Source organism: Puma concolor, chromosome A3 (assembly GCF_028749965.1).
Source record: "Puma concolor isolate L17-30 chromosome A3, mPumCon1.1.hap2, whole genome shotgun sequence".
Lineage (NCBI taxonomy): Eukaryota > Metazoa > Chordata > Mammalia > Carnivora > Felidae > Puma > Puma concolor.
In genome coordinates this window covers 133,808,459-133,824,486 of record NC_141669.1, presented here as the reverse complement: position 1 = coordinate 133,824,486, position 16,028 = coordinate 133,808,459, and positions in this window count along the sequence as shown.

Genomic DNA, 16,028 nt, shown 5'->3' with positions numbered 1-16,028 from the left:
AGAGATTTCACAAAAGTTTTTAATTTTTACAAATCCAATTTATCTTTTTTTTTTTTTTTTTTTTTTTTTCATTTTAGAAAGCACCCTTTGGTGTCCACTAAAAATTCTTTCCCTGGTCTTACCCCCAAAGTTTTTTTTTCTATTTTTTTTTCCTAACAGAAATATTCTCTGTACATCTGGAATATATGAGGCCAAAGGAAGACCATGGAACTTATGCCCTTGCCTTTTGTCCTGGCACAAGGTTGTTAGCCAGTCTGTCTTCCTTTTTCCATGTTTCAGATACTTTTTACATTTGTTTCACATATAATGTCCAGGGTTGTTAGTTGTGCTTAGCAAGGTGAATAGGAAAAAGTATATCCAGGGGCGCCTGAGTGGCGCAGTCGGTTAAGCGTCCGGCTTCAGCCAGGTCACGATCTCGCGATCTCGCGGGATCTCGCGATCTCGCGGTCCGTGAGTTCGAGCCCCGCGTCGGGCTCTGGGCTGACAGCTTGGAGCCTGGAGCCTGTTTCCGATTCTGTGTCTCCCTCTCTCTCTGCCCCTCCCCCGTTCATGCTCTGTCTCTCTCTGTCCCAAAAATAAATAAACGTTGGAAAAAGTATATCCACTCCATCTTCCTAGAAGACTTTTATGCAACCAAATGTCATTCTCTCTAAGGACAGAGCCAATTTAAGAATAAATACGGAAAGAAAAATGGAAAATATCCAATGCAGGTCTTAAGTAAGAGAGGACATACACCTGCTTAGGCTCCTTTACTTACACTTACATATTTTTCTAAAGAAAAGCCAACAAACACTTGGAATATACTCTCCTAATTAAAAACATTTTAGTAATGGCACTGTATTCTACTCTATGATGCTATTTGTGAAAAAAAACATCCTTTTGGTAGTTTCTGCATCATTTGGAAGTATTTACACAGTTTTTTAAAGAAAAGAAAAAATATAAATGATGGCTAAGAGAGCTTAAGTACTATGAAAAGCTGTCAGAAAATAATCTATATCCTTGTAGAAAGAACTTTATTTTTTCTGTCCTTACATCCTTGTACCTCAGTAGAATATCTAATGTAATTTCATGCAGATGTTTGGACCCAAAAGAAGTAGAGACAAGATTATTTGAAGCAGATGAATTACTGTTGGATTCTACCCAAAGATCTATTTCCTCATTGATTTTCTTTTGGAAAGCTTCACTTCTTATTACAATGTCTATTTTCACTTTGTCCCTTAAATATGTTTTGTGCTCAAGTAATAATATTGGAAGTCACAGACGAGGGAGAACTGGAAGCTGGGTCTTGTCACACAAATTGGAAAGCGTACGGCAATGTCCTTCCTGAAGGAGAGAGGAGAGAAGGCATCCCTCTGGATGGGCTTTTTGACAATATCCTTGACCATGTAACAATAGAGGGATAAATCACAAGCTATAACTCACTTATTGCACACAGCTTCACAAACAGTAAAAACTTGTACACATCTTTGCAGAAAGTATACATTTTAAATCAACAATAAGTGTGGAAAAATATCTTTTTTAAATGGTGGTCTGTATTTTCAGTGACAGTACAGTCTCAATAACATTCGATACTTATAAATTTCACTGGGCTAACAAAGAAGTAGTGAGAAAAGCCAGTTACAATAAATAAGCTTTTATCATCCTACCGCTTCATTCTCATATATTACATTGATGTGGGATGGACACAAATTCAATAGTGAGGTAACATGTAAGCTTCTAACTTGCTCTATGGAATCATCATAACATGACCATTTCAGAAAAATAGTGGATTTTTTTTGGTATTAGCTAAAATAAAGTTCCAACTATCATCATAAAATGACCATTTCAAGAAAACAGTGGATTTTTTGGTATTAGCTAAAATTTCCACCTATCATTATTGGCTGAACTAAACTCAGAAAAACATGAAATAACTCATGTGGAATATCAAAATCACGGACGTCAGAACACATCTTTAAACTGACACATTCTAGGGGCGCCTGGGTGGCGCAGTCGGTTAAGCGTCCGACTTCAGCCAGGTCACGATCTCGCGGTCCGTGAGTTCGAGCCCCGCGTCGGGCTCTGGGCTGATGGCTCAGAGCCTGGAGCCTGTTTCCGATTCTGTGTCTCCCTCTCTCTCTGCCCCTCCCCCATTCATGCTCTGTCTCTCTCTGTCCCAAAAATAAATAAACGTTGAAAAAAAAAAATTTTAAACTGACACATTCTAGAGCAGAGAGTGATTGTTGTGACTTGGGACATGATAAAATCCAACTACATCAATTACCTATTTTTAATCCCTCTTTTAAACACAGTTTTATTGAGGTGTAGTTGACATGCCATATACACATATTTAAAGTGTGTAATTTGGGGGGCACCTGGGTGGCTCAGTTGGTTAAGCGTCCAACTTCAACTCAGGTCATGATCTCCCGGTTCATGGGTTTGAGCCTCACGTCGGGCTCTGTGCTGACAGCTCAGAGTCTGCTTCATATTCTGGGTCTCCCTTTCTCTGCCCCTCCCCCACTCACACTCTGCTCTCTCTCAAAAATAAATAAACATGAAAAAAAATAATAAAGTGTGTAATTTGGTAAATTTTGACGTGCATACAACTGTAAGAACAGATGATGAACATTCCATTATATCTTAAAGTTGCACCCATTTTTCTTTCTAAATGTTTGTCTTTTTTTAGAGAGAGAGCGTGCACAAGTGCATGTGCGCATGAGTTGGGGAGGAGCAGAGAGAGAGGAGGACAGAATCCCAAGCAGGCTGCACACGGTTGGGCGCGAACTCACAGACTGTGAGATCAAGACCTGAGCCAAAATCAAGAGCTGTATGCTTAACCAACTGAGCCACCCAGGCACCCCAAAGTTGCACCTCTTTATAATCCCTCTCTACTATGCTTATTACCTCGTTCACAGACAACTGCTGGTCATCACTATAGATTAATTTACCTTTTCTAGTATTTGATATAAATGAAATCACTCTGTATGCTTTGGGGTTTTGTTTGTATCTTGTCTAGCTTCTTTAGCTTAAAATTATTATTTGATATACCGTCCTGTTGTAGCAATGTCAATGGTCCATTCCTCTTTATTGCTAAGTCGTATTCCATTATGTAATACCAAAGTGTTTTAGCCATTTAGCTATTGATGGACGTTTGGTTTGTTTCTAATTTTTCACAATGAAAACTGAAGCCACTACAGACATTTATGTACAAGTATTTGTGTGCCATCATATTATTTCATTTCTCTTGGTTAATACGTGGCTGTAGAGCGGCTGGGCCGAATGACAGACGTTTTCCAAAGCTGCTGCACTATTTTACATTGTCATCAGCACCATGTAAGAGTTCCAGTTACTTGTGAACTTAGATGCAAAAATTCTAAATACAATGTTAGGGAATCAAATCCAACAACACATAAGGAGGATACTACATCATTTCCAAGTGGGGTTCATCCTAGAAACACAAGTTCAGTCTAACATTTGAAATCAATCAATGTAATGGACTTAGTCCATTCATTTATTCGACAGATACTTGCTGAACACCCACCCTATACCTGAAACTAGAGCGACTTTGGAGATATAGCAGTTACAAAATTATATATTAATGTGTGTGTGTGTGTACGTGTGTGCACACGCACATGTGTGCGTGTGTGTGCGCCTTTGCAGAGGGCAAAATATAATGGAATCAGAATATACTAACAAGAGAAACAGGTAGTATGTCAAATGATAAATGCCATGGTCATAGGCAAGTTAATATTTGAGCGAAGACTTCAAAGAGATATGGAAGTAGGTCACGTGGTAATCTGGGGGAAGTGTGCTCCAGGTAAAAGGAGCCGCAGGTAAAAAATTTTGACGCAGAACTGTGCTTCTGGCCAGTTTTGCTGAAATGGAGGGAGCCAAGGGAAGAAGACATGATATTAGATAAACACTCGTGAATTAAATCATGCAGACCTGTGTATAGGCATTTTCAGGATTTTGGTTCTTACTCCTTCATTGTAAGCCTTGCAAACGTGTCGAGCAGGGGACTGGCATGATCCGAGCTACATTACAGGGCATCGTTTTCTTGCTGTACCAAGAAAAGCCTGTAGGAGGCTAAGGGTGGAAAATCAGGAAAAATCCCTAAGAGGCTACTTAAAGAGAAAATAGATAGTGTGTCAAATGATAAATGCCATGGTCACAAGAAAGGTAATAGTTGTTTTCAAATTGGATGAAAATTGTGACAGGAAGAGAAAAGATTCAAGAATATCACCAAGGGTTTTGTTTATTTTTTTCTGTTCTGTTGTATTCTGTTGGGACATCTAGAAGAGGTAACTTCTTATTTATTGAAATGGGGGAAGGAAGAACAGATTTTGAGGGAAGATCGGGAGTTTATTTTTAGATTTGTTAAGTTTTAGAGGAATTTGAAAGCCTTAGGTGGAGATGTTAAGTAGGCTATTGGATATTCAAATACAGAAAGAAGTTCAATTTAGAATATACATTTAGTAGTATTTGGTATATTGGTGGCAGTTAAAGCCATGAAACCAAATGAAATCACTTAGGAAATGAACGTTCACAGAGACAAGTTGAGAAAAACAAGCACCAATGTGGCCAAAATTCACAGAAAATGGGAGGTGTCTTTGGGGCATGAATTGGTAAGTAACCCTTGAGACCTCCAACATGTAAAAGTTGTGGCCAGTAAAAAAGGAAAGAAAAAATGAGAGTCTACTGTCTCTGAACCCAAATTTTTAAAAATGTATGAAAAGGTTGGTAGTGACCACTTTCTATTCAACACATATTATCAAATATATTGAAAACCTGATCAGTCGTTTCTCCTACCGTGGTACTAAACAGATGGAAATCAGTCTCTTTCACCATCTGAGTGGACAGACAAATATGGCTTCCATGACCCCTGCCTCACACCTTTCCTTCAATACTGTGATCCTCTCTCCTTGATTGTGTATGGGATCTATGACTTGCTTTTAACTAATAGAATATGGCAAAGGTGATGGGATGTCACTTCTGTGATTATGTTAAATTATATAAGACTCTGCCTTGCCAGTAGACTTGCTCTTATACATCTGCTGGCCTTGATGAAGCAAACTATCATGTTGCAAATTGCCATGGTGAGGGCTATAGGGCAAGGAACCATGAATCTCCTCTAGGAGCCGAAGGAGGCACTGGCCAACAGCCAGCAAAAGAAGGAAGGCTCTTAGGGAGCACCTGCGTGCCCTGTCAGTTAACCATCCCATTCTTGGTTTCAGCTCAGGCCATGATCTCACGGTTCGTGAGTTTGAGTCCTGCATGTGCTGACAGTGTAAAAGCCTGCTTGGAATTCTCTCTTCCTCTCTCTCTCTGCCTCTCCCCCCTCAAAAATAAATAAATAAGCATTGAAAAAAAAAAAAGTAAGGGTCTCAGTCCTACAATGCCAGGGAAAGTTCTGGGGCAGCTTGAGTGAGTTTGAAAGTTGATACTTCTCCAGTTAAACATCCCGATGAGAACATGGCCCAGTTGATACTTTGACTATAGGTTGGTGACACTTGATGTCCAGGTGTGCCTGGACTCTTTACCCACACAAACTATGAGATAATTACTGGAGGCTGCTTTAAGGCACTAAATTTGTAGTACTTTGTTACACTACAAGTAACACACACACACACACACACACACACACACACACACACACACACACACATACACTATCCATTTGGCTTGAGGCATAAGTCCTGTTCCATATATCCATAGACCCATATATAGGACAGGTGCCTTGTGAACCATACTGACCTTGGTCCAAAACCAGACCACTAACCAAAGTCTATCCCTATTTCTAACTGATTCTTCTGCCAAGTATATCCAGTTTTTGCCTACTAGAAACACAGCTAAATTGGCCTAGACCCAATTGTGCTTAATGGCATTAACTCACCGCTTCTGTTAGACTGAATTTCATTTTTAGGTCTACTTTCATTCAGTAGCTTCAATACAGATGCATCTGTGCTGATCATGGTAGCTTGTGACTAAAACTTGCCTAGTTCTTAAGAGTCTGGCCTTCTGTCTAGAACCCTTGAATGCTATATACCCTGCCTCCTAACTAGTTGCCTGAGTGATTCTAATACCACTCAAAGTAAACTACCTCAAATGCCATAGAAAATTCAAAGGATTATTGGCTTTGAGATCAGATACAATTCTCCATTCATCACTTGCTGAGTGACCTGGGAGAAGTGATTTCATGAATCTGAGCCTTAATTTCCATATCTATAAAATGTGACTACTTTCTTCAAGTTTGCTGTAAGGCCTAAATAACAAATACTGGTGAAAGGACTGAGATTGATTGATAGTGAAGAAGAAGAAGGAGAAGGAGAAGGAGAAGGAGGAGGAGGAGGAGGAGGAGGAGGAGGAGGAGGAGGAGGAGAAGAAGAAGAAGAAGAAGAAGAAGAAGAAGAAGAAGAAGAAGAAATTGTTAGTTTTATTGACTCTCCTTTCTTTCTGGAATTAAACCAGAGTTGGTTTTGTTTTTTGTTTTTTTGTTTTTTTTTTTGCTTTTTTGGGTTTAAGTTTATTTAATTATTTTGAGAGAGAGAGAGAGCAAGCATGAGCAGGGCAGGGGCAGAGGGAGACAGAATTCCAAGCAGGCTCCAAGTGTCAGTGCAGAGCCCAACACGGGGCTCGAACTCATGAACTGTGAGATCATGACCTGAGCCAAAATTGAGAGTCAGCCACTTAACCAACTGAGCCACCCAGGTGCCCTGCAAACCAGAGTTGTTTTGAAGTTCCACTCATACCTCTGAATACAGAAAAATGTAATTTATTATTCCAAATATGTCTACTAAGATATTGACTTGTTTTTACAGCATCCATTAAATTCTGAAAAACAGTTACTCTGAGAAGTTAATACTCATTAGAAGCTTCAGAAAAAAATATCATTTGCATAGAGAACCAAGAGCCCTCATCAGACCAGCAGGATGCCCTTGACACTCAGTTCACCAACAACTTCAATGGGCTTCACAGATGAAGTTCACGGGCAGAAATAAAACATTCTCAAGCAAGCTTTGATCAAGAAGGCAAAGAGCGGTGTATTGAAATGGTCTTTGGGTAATTGATACAAATTAAACTAAGCTTTCAGTCAATACTATAATTACCAGGGTAATGAACAGTGAAAAAAAAAGAATATCAGTTGGTGTACATGAATTTCAGTTAAGTTTCAGAGTGCAGCTCAGACCTACGTCTGTTCACCTATCAGAGAAGACACAGAAAAGAACCTTATGTCTCGGCTTTCATGGGCTGGAGGTCTCAAAATTCCTTTATATAATTTTTATCCTTCTTCTACTTTTGGTAAAAAGGTCTCAGAGTTGACCTAAAATGAACCATTTAATACATTTTTAAACCTGTATTAAATACAGGTTTACATTAAATACATTTAATACATTTTTAAACCTGTATTAAAAAGGTTGCATATGGTTTGTATTATTCTTGATAATAATGGCCAATTGAATGGAACAAAATACGTGAAAGTCTCCATTTGCACTATTTTTATTAATGTCTTTTCCTTTGGTTTTTGAATCTTGAAATTTTACTTTGTCAATGATGTCATTGGCCTTTTCAATTTCCTTTCAGCATGTTGATATTTTTTCGGATCAATTTGTAATAATATATATATATATATAAAGAATCAGAAGCTTTTTATTTTCTGTAACATGTGACACAAATATTCACCCTGGGTTTAGTCTTACCTTGAAATCCATTAAAAAAAAAAAGCCAGATACTTGAGGAAGGGCATTTTGTTTGCTTCTTCCACATTATATTCTTAGCACATGCAAAAATTCCTGGCAAGCAATTGTTTTAAAAGCTACAACGATTCTTCTGCTGGAAGGACACAGCACACTAAGGCTCGGATGGAAGGAGACTGACAGCTCTAAGGGGAAGAAGGCAGCCAGACAGGGCCATGTGGGGGCATGGGGGGGGGGGCCTGCACCCGAAGGTGAAGCAAGAGCCAGCTGGAGTTCTAGGAGGCAGCTTATTTGTGGGAAGCAGGGTGTTAGCTGGGTTTTGTGAGTCTCTTGGGGACAGGCTAATTTGAAAAAAAAATTAGGGTATACTGGGGCATAGGGACTGTCCCTACTTTTACCCCAGGGACATTAGGGCTCCAGTGGCCCTGGAGTATGGGAGTCTGAGAAGAGGAAGTGGGTATAATTTGTCCTTAATTAATTTCTGTAGAAAGGGAAGCAACCAGGCTCTAGCCAGGACTTCCAAACTAGCTCAGGACTGGGTTTGAAGGGTTTTAATATAATCTTAATTATATTACAGTAGATGTTCAGTATATATTTGTTGAAGGAATTGTTTAATGTTCAATATCATTTGTGTTGTGCTTCTGAAATGGAAATTTTTTTCATGTTTTATGCATTTTAATACATAAGTACAGCTTTATAAATATGATCAGAAAGAACATCAGCACATTATTTTCACTTACTACTTTTCACAAATGGATATTCTCTCGTGTCTGTTCTTTCGGATGAGCTTCAGAATAATTTTCTTGAGCGGCAAACATTCCTTTGAAAGGGTGTTTGGAACTGAAACCAATTCGTAAGATGATTAATGAGAATTATTAGTCAATGATCTTGAATCGTCTCAACTACGGAAATGGTATGTGCATCAGTAGCTATCGCTGTGTAACAGAAGAACCCAAAATGGGTGACTTAAAACAATGATGATGCATTGTTTACCCTGGATTGGGTGAGTACAGCTGGGGGATTATTTTGTTCCACGTAGTTATCTTCTGGAGTTTCTCACTGTCTACGTTGAGCAGGAAGGCTGGTCTCCCCCTCCCACTTGCCATTTAATGATGGCCATCTGCTAGAGACATTTGTCTTTCTCCAGCTGCTCCCTTGTTCCCCAGTACTTCACTTCTTCCCCACAGGTCTTCACCAACAAGAGAGCAAATACTTTGTTCTGTAGCAGCTGGTTTGCAAGTGGACAAGCCCTGATGCACCTGCATCCGTGTCAAACACGGATAGTTCATTGGCCAAATCATGTCACATGACCAAAGTCAAAGTTAAGGTTATGGACAAAGAAATGACTTCTGGATAGAAAAGCAGCAAGGCCACGTTGCAAATGGACATTGAGATGTGGAGAGCAGCTATTTATAGGCATTAAACTAACACAGTGGTCCCCTTAGCCAAAAATTGTTTCTATCCCACTTACATGCAAAATATGCTAATACCCAGGACTTCCAGGAGCCTCTCAGGCTCAGGTTCAATCTTGAAGTCCAAGGTGGGATCTAAATTAAGTCCAGATAGAAATGAATTTCCGTAATTGCAGAACCTCTTGTTCCAGAGACCCGTTAAGGTACCTGTGTCTTGTGCACCCAAAGAACACTATACATTTCCATTCAAAATGGGAAATAATAAGGGTGCCTGGGTGGCTCAGTCAGTTAAGTGTCTGACTACGGCTCAGGTCATGATCTCACGGTTCGTGTGTTCAAGCCCCATGTCAGGCTCGGTGCTGACAGCTCAGAGCCTGGAACCTGCTTCGGATTCTGTGACTCTCTCTGCCCCTCCCCTACTCGTGCTCTTTCTCTCTAAAATAAATAATAAACATTAAAAAAAATTAAACAACAACAAAAAAAATGGAGAATGGAAAATAGATCATAATAACTAATCCGTAACAATTTTGAAATCTGCTAGGAACTTGCCCCTAATATCCATACTCCTGGGTCAGGAAATGATCTTTGATTATGGCCTATTTCTGGTCATTAGAAGGGCTTCCTGAACCTTCTTTAAAAAAAAAAATAAAATAAAAAAATAAAGCTTTTGCTCCATCTGCTATGCTCCTTACTACCTATAAAAATGTTGAAACCTCTCTTGATTTTTAATTTTTTTAATGTCTATTTTTGAGAGAGACAGAGACAGAGTGTGAGTGGGGGAGGGGCAGAGAGAGAGGGAGACACAGAATCGGAAGCAGGTTCCAGGCTCTGAGCTGTCAGCACAGAGTCTGACACTGGGCTCAAACTCACAAACTGCAAAATCATGACCTGAGTCGAAGTCAGATGGTTACCCGACTGAGCCACCCAGGCGCCCCTGCCTCTCTTCGTTTTTAAATGCCTTTATCACTTTTAGTTCAAGCTGGCAGTGCTTTGCCTATATAATTCTCTTAAAAACTTGGCAGGTTTTTTTAGAAATCTTACTGGGGTCACTTAATGCCCCAATATATCCCTCAGCCATTTTATGAGATAAGTCTTTCCATTTCAGGTGTATGAGGCTTCTGTGTTATAAATACCTTGAGATTTTCTAGAGCTCTTTTGTCTAATTGAGAGACAATCTTTTAAATCTTTCTGAGGTCTTAACAAATGCTCTCAAGTTCAAGTCTGGATCTGACCTTTACCCCATCTGTTACTTTGGGGATTTCTGGCAGCCAGAGAAATTTTGAGGGCTTTCTATATGCGCTTTAATTCTATTTGAAAACTAAGTAGTTCCTCCCACCTTACTTCACCTTCCCATATTTATTTATTTTTTTTAACTTTTTTAACGTTTACTTATTTCTGAGAGAGAGAGCGAAAGAGACAGAGCGTGAATGGGGAAGGGGCAGAGAGAGAGACAGAATCCGAAGCAAGCTCCAGGCTCTGAGCTGTCAGCACAGAGCCTGACACGGGGCTCGAACTCAAAAACCGCGAGATCATGACCTGAGCTGAACTCGGACGCTTAACCGACTGAGCCACCCAGGCACCCCCTCACCTTCCCATATTTATTATAAGCGGCTAAAAGAAGACAACTGACACTTTTTCAACATTCTGCTAGGAATCTCATGAGCAGTAGCCACAGGTCGATTAGGTACATGTTTTGGTTTCTACGTTATTACCCAATGTTCTCCTGCACATAAGACAGGCCATCCTTGCTTCATTCTCCATTAGCAATCTCCAGTTTCCACCCTGAGTTTTCCTGCTTCAACTGGGAATGGATTTCTTTAAAAGATACACAAAGACCCATGAAGGGAAACTTAAGAATGTATATTAATGAAAAGTCACATTTAAAAGGCAAGCAATTCATATAACTGGCAAAGGGCCCATATCTAGATCATGGGAAAATAGCTCCAAAACCAATAAGAAAAACGACAACCCAGAAGGAACATGGAAGAGAGGAACAGGCAGTTCAAAAACAAAGAAAATCCAAATGGCCAAAAAAAAAAAAAAAAAAAAGAGAGAGAGAAAATATGCTAATTAAGATTCAGGCAATGGACTTTAAAACGCAATGAATACACTCACTATTAAGACTAATACTAAATCTGACCAAGGGTACAAAGTCTCTGTTAAGCAAGATGGACAAGTCCTAAAGATCTATTGTATACCATCATGCCCGTAGTTAATAATACTGTATTGTATACTTAAAAATGCTTTAGGAGAATAGATCTTATGCTAAATATTCCTTTTGAAGTTTTATTCGTTTATTTTGAGAGAGAGAACAAGAGGGATAGAGAGAGATGGAGAGAGAGAGAATCCCAAGCAGGCCCCCCAGTGTCAGTGCAGAGCCCGATGCCCTGACATGCGGGGCTCAGACTCACGAACTGTGAGATCATGACCTGAGCAGAAACCAGGGGTCTCCCATCAACTGACAGAGCCACCCAGGCACACCTCTTAGGTTGAGTATTCTTATCATAAAAATATAAAGAGGGAGGGAAGAGAATTTGGAGGCGAAGGGGGTTGATGGCATGAATTGTGGTGATGGTTTCATGGGTATATGCTCATCTACAATCTTGTCAAGCTGTATGCATCAAATGCATGCAGGTCTTTGTACGTCAATCACATCTCACAAAAAGTAGCTTTAAAAAAACTGACAGAGTTGTAAAAAATGTCAACACACAGCTGGTGCTCAACAGATAGAAATCACCAGCTTCTTATTCTATTTCTTGACTCTTTAAAAAACTTACTTTTTTTTTGCAAAGCAATATTAAAATAACAAGAATGCGAAAATTAAAGATGTCAATTGTTTATAATTCCACTTGATAGACGAACAAATGTTTAAGTTTTCACTAAGAAATTAGACTGACAATAATAACTGATAACACAGAGCAAAACAAAATGTCATACACGGGGGGTGGGGGGGGGAATATAATTTGGTCAACTATTTTAGAAAAAAACTACTGCATAATCCACAGAAGTTTAAGATGCACTTATCCTACTATCTAGAAACACCAATCAGAAGTATAGCTCCAAGAGAACACTCACAATCATTTTTAATACACTTAAACTGCAAATGATTTAAATTTTCAAGTGAACTGAGATATAATTACACATCCATAAAAATGGTCACCCTATATTTACTCCAGACAACACTGATGAAATACGGACACAAAATATTGATCAAAAGAAACTCTACGTTATTCCAATTATATAACGAAAAGGACTCACCTAAGCTTCAGGGTTTTAGGGATGTATACTTGAGCAGTAAAGGCGTGAATAATCGAAAGGATTATGATAGTCACCATGGGGTGCTGGAAGTGGCCCAGGATGCACCAGGAGAGCTGACTGGGGCATTTCAACCCAGGTCTGTGTTGGCAGCTTGAAATGAGTGATAGTAGGAATATTTACATTATTGATACCAGCAAACACTACAGACCTGAGTTTTTGTTTTGTTTTCTGGAGAAGGGGATGTGAAACATTTATCAGCACACCACTGCCTAAAAGCCATGATAGTGGTCATCGTTAGGAGATGGAAGGGGACAGTTATCGGGAACAGGAATATTTGGGTCTGCTCAGACTCTAGAACCCATCGTGCTTCTTTGCCACAGCTATAACTACATAGATTTTCCCATATGTGTTCTGTATCATAATAATCAGTTTTTCCAACACCTAAAGTAAATGCAATAAGGCAAGAAAAATAAATAAAAGACAAAGGTATCACTTTCACAGATGAGATGTTTGATCAATTTGATATAAATGGGAAGTAACTGAAAGATTCCTTCACTTAATAAGTTCGGTAAGGTGGGGAGCCTGGGTGGTTCAGTCGGTCAGGCGTCCAACTTCAGCTCAGGTCATGATCTCACAGTTTGAGCCCCACATCAGGCTCTGTGCTGACAGCTGGGAGCCTGGAGCCTGCTTCGGATTCTGTGTCTCCCTCTCTCTCTGCCACTCCTCTGTTTGCACTCTGTCCCTCACTCACTCAAAAATAAATAAACATTAAAAATTAAAAAAAAAATAAGTTCAGTAAGGTGTCCAAATATAAGATTAGTTTATGATACTTGAATATATGAAATATTCCTCACATCAGCAATAAACAATTTACAAAGGCAATGCAAATAATTTCCACTACAAATAGATGTATTAAATACATATGTAAAATCTATCAAGCACTGTAGTATGCTATAGCAATGAAAAGAAAACTATAAACCTTTTTTAGAAAAGACCCTAAATAAGCAGAGAGAAAATGTATGTCTTCAGCTGGGAAGGCTCACTATTTTGTCGATGTCAATTATCTCACCAAATTATATATTCAAATTCATCGCAATGAACATCAAAACAGAATATTTTTGAACATTTTAAGCTGATTAAATCCAAAATCCAAATAACCGTAAATATAACTTGAAATGTATAAAGAACAGAGGATGACGTCCTATCAGATAGCTTCATATTTTATAAAGTAATATTACAGCAAGCTTTGCAATATTTGTAAAGGAACAAGTCGATTAACCTAATAGATAAGAGAGTCCAGAAAAAGATTTCTGCTAATTTCAGCTTTTCCGCTTCTTGAAGCAAATTCAACAAGCCCACAACCTCATCTGGTGGAACGAAGACAGAGCTAGGGCACCGTTCCCTGAAATAGTAGCCCTTTCTCTATCTGTTAAGCTTTCCAGAGGGTCCACGTCCAAACATTCAGTATTTGACTCTGATTTAATATTTATTTCCTGAAGAAAATGAAAATGCAAAAAAAAAAAATCTCCATACGTAATTAAAAGGATATAAAATAAAATAACAACGGGGTGTTTTGCCATCAAGTTGGCAAAAAAAATAAATGCTTGGAAATGTTCTGTACTGGCAAAGATGTGGAGAAACCGGTTATTCTGATACAAATGAGTCACTGTAAACAGTAAAGCCTTTCGGAAGGCAATGTGTCAGTAACTAACAAAATCTGTATGCTAATTCCTTCCACAACAAACACTGCTTCTAAAAATCTCTCCTAAGTCACATAGCACAGGTGTGCAAAGACAGATAGATCACCATCATCAGCATCATAGAAATACAAAAGAGCACTAACTGTACCATATTATTATAAGTAAGCATATCCAGCAATATTTGAATTTTAATGAGAAAACTACAGACACATATTACTTATTTTTTAAATTAAGATAAAAAGTAAAGCAAAACAAATCTAAGTTAAACTTTGGTACGTTTTCCATTTTTCTTATCATCTAAGCCTAAATTCACATTTTGAGAAGATTCTGAACAGACAGAACTTTCATGGGGAAATCTGTTCTCCTCTACGTGGAATTTAGAGTCCTTCAATGCCTATGTCTTCAGTCTTTGAAGTAAACTCTCTAACTTTTTGGGCAACCAAGGGATGAAGTAAACAAGACAGAACACAGTCTCTCTTTGTTTTTCTTTTTCTTTAAATCTGCAAGTTAGAAAAAGGAAGGAGGGGGGTGGCACATAAACACAGAAGTTATGTGACTCCTATTGTCCAACAGCAAAGTTTCTCCCTGTTGCTATGACATCTCTCAGGCTGAGCTCTCATTTACTTTTCAAAAATAATAGTTCCTGTTTGCAAATGACACATTTCTACCCCATCATCCCCTGGCCCTCTGTCCCTACCTACGCATCGTTCCAACTCACAAATTACAAATTTAGAAGGTAACGTTTCCTAAAGAAATACAAAATTGTTACCATTCTTCTACTTTTCTCCCCGTGGGTACGCCTACAGTAAATTTACAACAAATGTGACAGGTCAAACCAGCAGGTTATCTTGGAAATAGTCTTGAGAATTTTCTGAGGGACAGCGCCTCCCCAGAGTAGAACATTTTGAACAAAGCTGAACAGAAGACTTTAGCACGGAGGTTAGCCTGGCTTCATCACAATGATATGCATGCAGTTGTGAAAGGAGTAGGAGAATCCTCAAATCGTGTAGAAAAGTGAAGAAATAACCATAAAGGGTTTCAAGATCCTTCTTCATGATGTATATCTAGTGTCATTCAAGGAAAGAAGAAGTAACCAGAGTGAAAGGCAGGTGCTGCATTTTATTTATTTCTGTATTTATTTATTTTGAGAGAGAGAGACAGAGCACAAGTTGGGGAGGGGCAGAGAAAGGGAGAGAGAGGCTCTCAAGCAGGCTCTGCGCCGTCAGCACAGAACCTGATGGGGAGCTCAAACTCAGGAATGGTCAGATCATGACCTGAGCCAAGATCAAGAGTCAGATGCTTCGACTGAGCCACCCAGGTACCCCAGGTGCTGCCTTTTAAAGAATATTACGTTCTATGTTGACAAACTAGTAAAGCACCATGTTAACCGACATGAACAATCAGGCCTTCTGAGATTCTTATTTGGGCACATCCCTTTTTCTTTCATGGAGATGCCCTAGAATTCCTGATGAATGGTTACCAAGAACTGGAGAAGAGCCCATTCCTGAAATAAAGGCTCTGAAAGAAGGGACACAAGTCCACAGAGAACCTCTCACAAGCCATCTTGTTAGCCTACATTTTGCTTGAATTGGAATTAACATTCTGGAGACACATCTGGAAGATTTGGGTGTGAATATCTACCAGAGGAATATAATGTTATCAAAATGCACTTAGAAATGAGGATGCGGAACAAAAATCAGATCTTACAGTCCTACCTGACCTTTAATTTATGCAAATGGGAATAAATGTAAGATAGATGTGTACACACAAACACAAACACACACACACACACACACACACACACACACACACACACACACACACACACACCTGTTGTGTATCTGTTGTTTGGCTAGATAGGTAAATGGATACATAGGGTCTGACAGAAAAAAAGAAAAACAGAAAGATACACAAAATTATGAGCCATCAGTTACTCAAGGAAAGGATACACTTTCCTTCTTTTAAAAATATATACCCCTCAAAAATGG